Raw genomic sequence first — 12966 nt, forward strand, 5'->3', positions numbered from 1 at the left:
GATGTGAATTATTGCTGCAATATTGTGCGTGTTGCGTTTTGCTTTTGTATATTTTTAAGGTTGGTGTATTACATACTGTTGTATAGTTTAATCTGCATCAATGTGTTATTTTCTAAAATAAAAAAATCTGCCTCCATCATTTGGTCTGATAGGTCTCAGCTGTTGTGACCCAATGACAAGCGGAGTGGCAGGAAACAGCAAGTGACGCAACTCCCCCCATAGGCTAGACCATTATATTTCATTTTGCTTCATTGCCTTCAAAGTCTGCAACCTTAAAGGCGGAGTCCATGATGTTTGAAAGCCAATGTTGATATTTGAAATCCCCTAAACAAACACGCCCCTACCCCAATAGAATCTGGACCGTCTGTTGATAGACCCGCCCCACACATACGCAACCCGGCATTTGATTTGATTTGATTGGCTATAAGTGTGTTTTGGTAGTCGGCCCGTCTCCTTTTCCAAACCGTTTTTCAAACATCGCGGACTCCGCCTTTAAAAGGATCCAGACCCTGAATCGGGGATGTCATTTGCCTTCAAATACAGCATTGGAAGGCTACAGTCCCTGAATTGGGATGCACCCACTGATTCATGAGTTTATTTTTAGATCAACACACCCTAGTGGTGAGCCATCGGAAGTTCAAAACGTTTTGAAACAGTAAACAAAGCCTCGTTTGCATAGAAGGTTGACATCTTGGGGTGGTTATTAAATTATTATTATTTACTAAAACATTAAGTTTAAGACTAAAATTTTATTTTATCAATCATTATAAGTTCTTTACTAAAGAAACCATTTGCCAAACAACTAATTTGATAATATTGTGGATGTTTAGCCATTATTGTGTTAAATTGGTGGAAAACTTTTACATTACAAATTCAGTCAGAACTTATAGTCTCTGTTATTATTTTATCCAATTCTTTTACTTTTCCTCCTGATAAAAGTGTCAAAAAGTTCCTAAAATCTAATGAATAATGGTCTTTGTAAAATTATATTACTGCAAATGACAGCAAATTTAATTGAGTTCAACCACTGAGAGAGAGGACACCAAACCAAATGAGTACTCTGAATTAAACTGAAGCAACAGTCAAGAAGACCATATTTAGATTATGTATATAAATATATAATATTTTACAGATGTCAAATATCCATTAAATTTTTCTCTTTTATTACTAAAATGTCACAGCAAACATCACGCAGGCTTGTACAGCTCACAAACATGAACACACACGGTTTGAAGACTTATAAATGATGGGTACGTTAATCTGCAGGTTTTTCTAAGGGTATCTGGGTTCGTGGAATCTGGGTAGGCTGTCTTTATAATATCTATAAAGACAGCCTTCGTGCTTTCAGTGTGGAACTAGTCAAAGCTAGACAGACTTTCTTTTCAAATATTATAAACAACAACATAAATAAAACACGCACTCTTTTTGCTACTATAGAGAGACTAACAACCCCCCTAAGTCACATTCCAAGTGAAATGCTCTCAGACAGCAAATGTAACGAGTTTGCTTACTTCTTCTCTGAGAAAATCAATAATATCAGAAAGGTGATCAGCACATCTTTGAGCTGCGCCGGGGTCAGACAAGTCAGACCACAACATCAGAAAGTAGTTACAATGTCTGATTTCGAAGCAGTTGATGTTAATATTTTGGAAGAAACAATATAGCATCTTAAAACATCAACCTGCGCCCTTGACACACTCACTTTCAAAAGTGTCTTTAACTGTTTATAAGCAGATCTCCTAGAAGTGGTAAATTCATCACTTATCTCTGGGACTTTTCCAAAGTCCCTTAAAACTGCAGTTGTTAAGCCCCTCCTGAAAAAGAGCAACTTGGGTAACACTGTGTTGAGCAACTACAGACAAATCTCAAATCTTCCTTTCATAGGCAAGATCATTGAAAAATGTGGTTTTCAATCAGCTGAACAAATTCTTAATTTCTAATGGTTACTTTGACATTTTTCAATCTGGTTTCCGACCGCACCACAGTACAGAGACAGCGCTCATAAAGATAATAAATGATATTCGCCTCAATACAGACACAGGCAAACTATCAGTGCTGGTGCTACTCAACCTCAGTGCTGCTTTTGACACTGTCGATCACAACATACTTCTTGACAGGCTGGAAAACTGGGTCAGGCTTTCTCGGATGGTCCTAAAATGGTTCAGGTCATACTTAGAAGGGAGAGGTTATTATGTAAGTATACTGTAGGTGGCCATTAATCTGAGTGGACATCCATGACATGCGGGGTCCTGCAAGGCTCAATTCTAGCGCCACTCCTGTTCAACTTGTATATGCTGCCATTAAGCCAAATAATGAGAGAGAACCAAATTGCCTATAACAGTTATGCAGACGACACTCAGATCTACTTAGCTCTATCCCCTAATGACTACAGCCCCATTGACTCCCTGTGCAAATGCATTGATGAAGTTAACAGTTGGATGTGCCAAAACTTTCTTCAGTTAAACAAAGAGAAAACTGAAGTCATTGCGTTTGGAAACAAAGATGAAGTTCTCAAGGTGAACGCATACCTTGACACTAGGGGTCAAACAACTAAAAATACAGTCAGGAATCTTGGTGTGATTCTAGAGTCTGACCTTAGTTTTAGTAGTCATGTCAAAGCAATAACTAAATCAGCATATTATCACCTCAAAAATATTGCAAGAATTAGATGCTTTGTTTCCAGACAAGACTTAGAGAAACTTGTGCATGCTTTCATCACCAGCAGGGTGGATTATTGTAATGGCCTCCTCACTGGCCTTCCCAAAAAGACCATTAGACTGGCTACCAGTTACATTTAGGATTGATTTTAAAGTATTATTAATGGTATATAAATCACTCAATGGACTAGGACCTCAATACATTGCTCATCGAATATAAACCCAACAGATCACTCAAATCATTAGGATCACATCACCTAGAAATACCAAAGGTTCACTCAAAGCAAGGAGAGTCAGCTTTTAGCTATTATGCCACCTTTAGCTGGAATCAGCTTCCAGAGGAGATCAGATGTGCTCCAACAGTAGTCACATTCAAATCCAGACTCAAAGCACATCTGTTTAGCTATGCATTTACTGAATGAGTTCTATGCTGCGTCCAAACTGATTGCACTATATTTTATATGCACTATTTTAATTCTTTTTATTTCTCTTGTTTTTATTCTTATTTTTAACTGTTTTATACTTTTATTCCTGTTTTATTCTTTTTCACACATTTAAACAGTTTTTATAAAAATCACATTTATTTTCTTTAAATTGATATTTTTAATTCGTGTAGATTTGATTTTTTGTTTTCTCATTTCTATGTAAAGCACTTTGATTGACCCTGTGTATGAAATGTGCTATACAAATAAACTTGCCTTGCCTTGCCTTGCCTTGGGCAGACCTGCTTTTCATCCAGAGCTTGACGCTTTGTGTGATCGACATTATGTGGTGCTGCGCAGACTGATCGGCATATGACATCAAAGTATCGAAAGAGAAATGGTAAAGGAGGACCATTTCATAATATTTCGACTTGCTGTCACAGTACTCTCATTTCATAAGCCGATCGGTCTGCACAGCACCACATAAAGTTTAACTGGGCAGTGCCCTATGATTCTTTGCAGCAAAGTACCAGCAACATGAGAAGGGGTGGTACGCAAGAGAAAGTTAAGGTACGTTTGAAAGCCTAAAATATAAAAGTGACAGTAGGCCTACAGCGAGCACTGCTTTTACTTAAATCATGTTGCTCTTTTACCACATCTTACAACCTGAAGCATCACACATGCACACCTGCTCTGTAGTTTGTAGCTTGCGCTCCGGCTTCTTTGATTTGATTGGCCATCGCATCATTTTAACTTTGACGAGTGCTTTTAGACTGCTGAATGAGGCAGACAGATAGAGTTTTTGGCAGACAGATAAAGAGGCATTGGAGTATTTAGGCACAATGGGCAATTATTTTATGACCACAGGGATCTTTTTCCCTACCATTGACAATTTTTCCAGCAATCCACAATACTGCTATTATCCACAAAATGGCACTCTTACCCAACTTATGCAACCAGGAAGCAACCAGATGTCTTTCACAAAATCGCAATTATCTCAGCTTTTTGCTCAACATTTTGTATTTTTGGAGAAACCTACCCATATTTGAGAGGTGATAAAAAGAGAACAAATTAAGCTAGGGTGATTTTTTTTCTTCCATTTGATATATTGTATGTTTATATATTTAAAGATGAACATTTTCTGGAAGGCATTAAACTTTGTGAAAATCATAAATAATGCTGGTGCTGGCTGGACTTTTTTAATAACACTGGCAGGGAAAGAGTTAATGGTGGGCACGAGCCTGCATGAGAAAATGAATGTGTGGCTTGAGACAGTGTAGCTGTATCCCCTCTAGCCAGAACCATGTGCAGTGCATTTCAAATCAAAATCAAATCACTTTATTGTCTCATCCTTGACACAGGTGGAGTGAAAATCTTGGGTGCATAGTCCTGGCAGCAGTGCAGTTGAGAAGTTACAACAATAAATACGCTAAACATAGTAATACAACAGTAAGTACACAAGTTACAAGAATAAATACACAGGTCACAGTAAATAGACTATACACATGTACATAACACAATATAATACAGTATACGCTGAATTTCACAGAACAGTACAATGATACAGGACAGAATCTATAGCAGTAGTTTAGTAGTGATTGTGAGTTAGTTTTGTGAATTTGGTGCTCTGATGGCCTGTGGGAAGAAGCTGTCCTTGAGCCTGCTGATCCGGGTCTTGCTGCTGTAGTACCGTTTCCCTGATGGAAGCATGCCCAGAAATTAGAAACACCTGACCCTTTCCACCATCTGATCATTAATGGTAATGAGGTCATGGACTACTTTGTGTTTTCTGTTGTCAGCTCCTTAGTCTTGGCAACATTGATTGTATTGTTAAACTGCTTTATATACTTTCATATGTGATTTGTGAGTATTAAAGCGTTATTGTTTGTGGCTAAAATTAGTTAATATATATATATTTATATTTTATATACATTAAAATAATTCTTTATATTCCTTACATTAAGATTAAAAAATAGATCCTCTTAAGCGCCACTGATAACTGTGTTCACATGTGTGTATATATATCATTGTCAAACTCAGCACTGTCTATATCAGTGATCTGAGGAAGAAGTTGAGCTCAGTGATGTTTCAGTTTCAGTTCTGTTTTAGGTTTTTGGTATTAACCAATGTGTAAAGGACAGCAGTTGTTTATCAGCTTCTAATAATTTTTTTCCTTTAATTTACAAACACGGTCACTACCACAATTATTATCTGCAGTCATTGACAAATAAATGTAGTTTTAGTCCATTTGATGCTGGATGAAAAAGTCACAAACAAACATTTTTTGTGTAGAACTGCATGTAAGTCTTTTGTGACTCTTCATTTTTGGATTTTATATCAAATATCTATGCTGCATTTCAGTTTACCCACTTATATTATGCCCTAAATTTATGTACTCTTTTATTGTGAAAGTACACAGTATGCATCTAAATGTACAGTAAAAGATTAAAGTACTGGGACATATTAACACATAACAGAAGTGGTTGTTTTTGTGTTGACACATCCTGTTATAATCAAACATCAAAAGACAACTTACATTTTGTCTTTTGTTCGTTCATTATTTCTTATGCAATGATCACTTCATATAATCATCACTAAACACCTCCCTCTCACAATGAGTTGTGGGTAATATCAGCAGTTAGATTGTTTATAGGTCTATACATGGTGTTATAGCTAGAGGAAGTGTTGAGTTTTTATCACAGAGTGTTTATTGTTTAAGTGTCAGTCATCAGTAGATCAATATGGAGTTGATTTCTCTTCCTCTAGTTCTCTGTGAGTATTATCTTCTCTCTATGGATTTAACTACACATCAATTAATGTCACATTGTCTACAGAATCAAGAGATTTACTGCTCATGTATTTTTACTAAATCTTTTCATGCTCTTCTCATGATGTATGAGTGAATGATGTTTGCATTAAACAGTCAGTCAGTTGTGTCAATAGTGTTAAATCTCTAAACAGCACAAACACCAGAGAGAGGTTTTGTGTTAATGTATAGCCCACCAGTTTATACTGGTCACAGTGATGAGTGTGAAAAGGTGGATTAGTAGCAAAACATGATAGAGTCGGTCAAGTTTTTTAGGGCTGTGGTTGGTGCCATTCTTTAAATAATATCGCCATAGTCCACAATTGGCAGTACAGTCATCTTACCAAGGGTGCATTTGGTCGCATGAGTACAGGAAGCTTTGTTGCGGATAAGAAAGTCTAGTCTCGCTTTGGCTTTTGCTTGAAGGTTATTTATGTGTGTAATGAATGACAGGGATGAATCCAACCAGATGCCTAGGTATTTATATGTTTTGACAAATTCCAAAGCCATGCAGGTGTTGTAAGCAAAGTCTTAGTAAAAGGTTTTCGGCTAAAGAGGATGCACTTTGTCTTACTGGTGTTAATACGTAGGTGCAGGTTGTCAAAAAATGCTTTATAGAGGTAAAGCTGCTCCTCAGACTGGAAGCCGCAGAAATGAGAAAGGGGCACACTGAGTACAAAATGGTGTCATCTGAATAAATGTTCATCCTGGACTTCAGAGGTAGAGAGAAGTGTAAAGGAGAAGCCACTGTTGCTTGATGGAGAAATTTGAAGATCTTTTGATATAGAAACTGAAGTGTCCATTGAGACTGGGTTTAGGTTTGACATTGAAATTGTATGGGTTGTAGGGCTGTCCCCGACTAAGGATTTACATATTTGAATCAAAATTTTCTAATCTTTCTATAGTCGACTGATAGTCAAATCATCTATGTGGGTGTGAATAGGCTGGGAGGGGCACGACCAGTGGCGGCTGGTGCTAAAAAAATGGGGGGGGGGGGGCGCATACAAACTTGAAATTAAACTTTTACTGTGGTAATGCAGGTCTGTAAATAGCCGTTTATCAGGTGATAAATATCATTACTGCTTAGCTAAAATGCTGAAAATGTTACTGTTGAAGTCATGAACTAAATCATGAAATAAATTTACTATGAATGTGTAAATCTGAGTATAATGTGGGTTTATTATCAGTAATGAACTAATCATGGTAATCATTCACACACACACAAACACACACACCAGAGTTTGCGTTAGACTATTTCATTTGAAAATCCCGACAGTTAATTATCCGTCTTTTCATGTTTTAATGATAAGAATTGTTTTCGTTCACCTGTTCATTTCTAATCATGAACTTACAAGACGAGCATTCAAGTTCAAATGTGTTTATTTATTTGTGAAGAGAACATATGATGAACAGAGACTGTGGATAACTTTACATGTTTAACATCACATGAAGCAGATTAATGATTTTTTTTCTCGCAGTGACAGACAGCTGAGGCGATACAACACACAAAATTTGTGCTGAACGGGCAAATATGAACAAATCAAATCACAAAATACTATTGCGACTAAAATGTATGTGTAAAAATCTCTTGTCATTAGATTTTGTGTTTTTACCTCAGAAAGACGACGCAGTTTTACTTCTGTTCTGGAGATTGATTGCGTGCTATTACATTACGCTTCGGTTAACGCGATCTGACACACACAAACACACACGCAAACACACACAGTAAAGTTGCCTAATCACAGACCAGTACGTTGCAATAAAGTTGACCAAGCCACGGAAAAATACCGGATTATCTGAACATCATGTCCACGCAAAGGCAGCTCTTGCAAACAGGGAAATAATACAAGGCATTTGACTTACATAGCATCCAGCTAACGTTAGCCAACTCCGTTTGCCATAAGTCCTGGAAAAGCATGCAAACTCGACCATGATCATTTCCTGCTGCTCAATCTGGTCCAAACTCCTTAATCCTTTATTTATTCTTCAACTGAACGTCTTGAAAAGGGTGATTTTATAAGCATAAAATCATGTTTTCTTTTATCTCAAGGTATTTCACTTGCTTTCACTGATCAGTACTGTATCTAGCAGTTACATGGCAATCTGCAGCGCAGTTATGAGACTCTGAAAACAATCCATCACATGAGGTCAAAGACATAAAAAACTATTCTGATTTGCTTACAACATAAGCGGGAGGGTTTGGGGCGCACAGTCCTGCGCCCCAGGGCGGATCCGAAACCAGCCAATTAGAGCTCAGCCTCAGGTCACATGTTTTTACCCTTTTTACTAACCTACATAGACCCTCATTAGGGGTGCGCCCCAGACACACAAACATGACACACACAAAGCGAACTCAGTTTTGATTATTTATTTTTTTAAATAAATGGTAACATGACTAACAGTGAAATGACACCACTAAACGATTTTATTTTGTATTAATTTGCATTATATATTTATCTTTTTTGTAACATGTTAAAGCTTTCTACTCTGGCCAACTTTGGGGGGCGGCGCCCCAGCGCCCCCTAGTGACCAGCCGCCACAACACTAGGTAGTCAGTTATTTTCTTTTACACTGCACACAGCAACAGCTTTTAATAAAGAGAACAAAACTGCTTGCCAACTGACAGACGAACTGATAATGGCTTTCTTATTTAGGTTTAAATAAAAAGTAATGTGGATAAACATTTTTTTATTCACATAACAATTCAAAGCCGCGGTCGAAATACAGAGCATCACACAAATACATAAAAGAACATTTTGATAAATAAACCTAAACATGCCTAGGGAGGAAAAGAACACACTGACTGCAGACAGGATTTACATTTTCACATTTTGCGAAATTAAATTAAATCGGCAAAATTGCCTCTGCCAGCAGCATGCATAACTGCAGCGCAACATCGACAGAATGAAAAACAATAAAAACATAAATTTACAGAATTAAATTAGAACAGAATATACACTTTTAATAATAAAAAATTAATGAAAAATAAAATAAAGTCAGAATCAACTCACAGGGAGCATAATAAATGTGTGCAAAATGTCAACGTTCAGGGGAACATATATTTAAAAAAAAACGTTAAATTAAGTAACCCTGAGTGATCAATAAATAAAAATAAAATAAGTAAGTTATTTAAACAATAAAAGTTTAGCCAGAATTGTGAACTTTCTCTTTTTAACTGCTGAAACAATAAATGATAAACTGAGAGTTTTTTAACTAACATGTTTACTGCAAATTAAAATGAGAAACGGCTGAAATGTTTGAAAACACTTGTACCCTACCTGATCGAAAAAAATCCAGTCTTTCACTCTGCTTGTGTGTGTTTGAGTTTTTTAATATTGTGTGTACTCCTGGTTTTACTGATAATAAATCCACCCTTGGAGAAAATTCTTTCTGATGGCATGGAAATAGATGGGATGCTGTGGAACATCTTTGCGACCCTGGACACAAGGGATCTTTCTTTAATGTGCTGTTTTAATGCACAACTGCAGTGTATGCCCCACACAATGGATTCCCTGGACATTTCCCCATGATGGATCTTGGGCCAGTTGATTGGTGCATGCAACCATATTCGTTGCATTGTCATGAAGAACAGAAACGATCTTGGTACCTGGAATGTCCCAATCAGAAATGACTTCTTTCAGTGTTTGTGAAATGTTTTGCTGTATGACTTTCCTCCATTTTGTTTTGTTGCTAACACAAAATTTTCCAGTTGCCAAGCTTCAGTAATAAAGTGGGCCGTAACTGTAAGATATGCCTCCATTTGCAGGGAGGTCCAAATATCTGTGGTGAGGCTGATTGCTTTGCAATTGTTTATTAAAATGTAAACCTCCGCGCGTATGGACGCATGTATTTTGCATTCAACGCATGCATAACAGTCTCTCTTTTGGGAACTGTGTATCCTGGCTCAAGTGTGCGCATTAATTCTTTGAAACCTTCACCTTGCACAACATTCACTGGCCTAATGTCGAGTGCAATAAACTCCGCAATTTTGTCGGTGATATCTCTTTTCCTTTTTTCCGACAATGGCGGTCTCAAATCTAGCTTTCTTTGAGTTAGTTTTGGCGCAGCTCCTGTACTACTACTAGATGAACTGCCATTGTCAGTCTGATACTGTGGGTGGCTCTAGAAAAAAGACGAACATATTTTGAGTCCCAGCATATGATACTGCTTTTCGTAAATTAAAAGCGCCATTATATATGAAAGAGTGAACCGTCTTTATTGGTAAGAAACTTATCTGTTTTAAGTGGAAAGCAATGTTTGTTGTTGATGAGTGGTAGGACATGAGCTGTTGGCACAACTTACATTTTACTTTTTTTGGATAATCTTTAACAATTTCAAAGTGCATCCACACTTTAGATTTTCTTATTCCAGACATTGTTAAGTAATCCCTACCTAAAAGATGCTCCTCGTCTGTCATGGATCAGGGAAAGTGAAACTTAAATCTGTCACAGGGGTGGTTGGATTTATTCACAGAAAAGTATTTATTTAATGCTTCTTTCTTTTCACGTTTTTTTACAACATTATCATAATTAAAGGCTGTATATAACTTAATATAATCTTACAAAACCAGTAGTTTTGTGTGAAATTAGACATTGAGCACCCCCATATTGCTAAAATGGTATGATCCTCGTTTCATAACACCCGCGAAGATTCGACTGTGAGATCGGTGGTCGAATCAGGCTCCGCATATCAATGCATCGAATCCTCGACTATTCGGGGTCACACCTAATGGGTTGCATGAATAAAGTGATTTTTTAGAAGTAAGGCCATCTGAGACTTTTCAGTAATGATAATGTCATTAAAGGCATAGAAATTGGTAAATGAGAGGAAATAAACGTATTTTATGCCCTAGCAACAGTGCCACGTGTTAAATTTCTCTTTAACTCTTTCGCTGCCAATTACGAGTATTTCTAGCTTTCCGCATTACCACTATTATCCACCAGGTGACGCTCTTCCGCAACTTATACAAACCGGAAGTAACACCTCACCTGACAGAGAAAAAACTCAGTGTATGTTTTAAAGATCGCTCTGCATCTGATCTCTATCAAAAGTCCTTCACAAAAATAGAATTATCTTAGCTTTTTGCTCAAAATTTTGTGTTTTTGAAGAAACCTACCCATATTTGAGAGGTGATAAGAAGAGAACTAATCAAGGTAGGATGATTTTTTTTGTTCGTTTGAAAGCAGAGGGTTTGTTCTTTCATTTGATATATTGTATATTTATATATTTAAAGAACATTTTCTGGAAGACATTAAACTTTGGTGAAAATCATGAAAAATGCTGGTGCTGTCTGGCAAAAAAATCGCTGGCGGGGAAAGAGTTAAAATGAGAGATTTTGGCATATCTGATAGCCTGTGTTGATTTATTTCTGCATTGACGAAAGGCCAGTTGGTCAACTAGAGATTGGGTGGAGCAGGCTTTTCTCCAAAGGGATTTTTACGAAAAACACGGACTACATCGATTTTTGATTCAAAATCTTTTCAATGGGGCATGCTTATTCATAATCAAACTGAAAATAAACATGCCTCTTCCAATGAGGGTAAGGAATTAATTCTGTCCCAGGCCACAGCCGCAACATCTTGGAGACAATTTTGGATGCCAAGGTTTTCAGAGAGCACATGGTTACAATTACTGGTGGCCCTTTGACTAAGAGGCCAGAGTGTAAACATGCAATAGCGCAGTTATCAGTTATTTGACTGAAAACTCCAGCTTGAAAATTAGATGGGGTGTTAGTCAAAAGTAGGTCAATCAGGGTGGATCATGAAGAAGAATTAGGATTAGGTTTTGTGGGCTCAGAAATAATTTGAGTTAGGTTTAAACTCTTGCAAAACTGTGTCTGGAGGGTTGATCATATCCCAATTTAGAACACCCATAAGGAAAAACTCAGAGGATATGTATGGAGCTGAGAGTTGACTAAAGGCTGTGAGTGTAGAGGCAGGGGCTGAAGGTGCTCCATAACGAGAGAGAGAGAGAGAGAGAGAGAGAGAGAGAGAGAGAGAGAGAGAGAGAGAGAGAGAGAGAGAGAGTAGCTGAAAGCCTTAGCTTTAGTACCAGTAGTTCAAATTGTTTAGGAACGGACTTAAACAGAGCAACAGTACTGTACATTGCAGATGATCCTTAACATACATAGCTACACCACCACCCCTTCTAGCTTTGTATTGACGAAACACATAATCTGGAATAAAGATGTCAAGATCTGTGTTTCCTTTTTAAGCCCGGATTCAGAGATAGCAAGAACATACGGTTTAGCTGTGTGCACCAATGTTTTCAAAGCTTCAAAGTACGTAGATTTTAACACACTGCAGATATTTACATGTAAAAAAAAAAAAGACAACTGGGCAGTAACTCAGTTAGCTGGCCCAGGATTTGGATGAAAATGTTTTACAAAATACATAACTGTTTGCAGAAAAATTTGTAATATCCATTTATTAACTTACAATTACAAAAGTTTCTGCATCATCTCTCAAGGTTTGGGCAAAAGTCTCATGATTTACATCCAGAACATAATGCATGATGGGATATGTTTATTGGTATATATATATATATATATATATATATATATATATATATATATATATATATATATATATGTGTGTGTGTGTGTGTGTGTGTGTGTGTGTGTGTGTGTGTGTGTGTATGTATGTGTGTGTGTGTGTGTGTGTGTGTTTGTGTGTGTATATATATATATATATATATATATATATATATATATATATATGGCAAAAATGTCTATGATAGAGTGTTGTGTTTAGTTTGTTTTGGCTGCTGTCCAACACTGATTGCGCACACATATGCACGCACGCACACACACACACACACACACACACACAAGAAGATGATAAAATAAAGTATTTTCAGCTTTGTTTAAACCCTAAGTTTTTCTCTTTGTTTCTTTTACAGTGCTGATTTTAAACACCCACTCTCAACAAACTCAAGGTGAATTAATTTATTTGAATTTAAAATATGTGTTTGATTGATTAAATTTTGTTTTGTAATTTGTATTATTCTGTAGAAAAAGAATTAAAATTCTTGAAATGTTTTTGTATTATTTTGATGTCATCTGCATGTTGGTGTTATATAA

At 36.8% G+C, this 12966-nt stretch overlaps 1 pseudogene; it reads left to right on the forward strand.

Moving 5' to 3' along the window:
- The first annotated feature begins 5820 nt into the window (after positions 1-5820).
- The window catches only part of LOC135733741 (sialoadhesin-like), a 45433-nt pseudogene continuing 38287 nt past the window's right edge, over positions 5821-12966 (forward strand).

Source organism: Paramisgurnus dabryanus, chromosome 3 (assembly GCF_030506205.2).
Source record: "Paramisgurnus dabryanus chromosome 3, PD_genome_1.1, whole genome shotgun sequence".
Lineage (NCBI taxonomy): Eukaryota > Metazoa > Chordata > Actinopteri > Cypriniformes > Cobitidae > Paramisgurnus > Paramisgurnus dabryanus.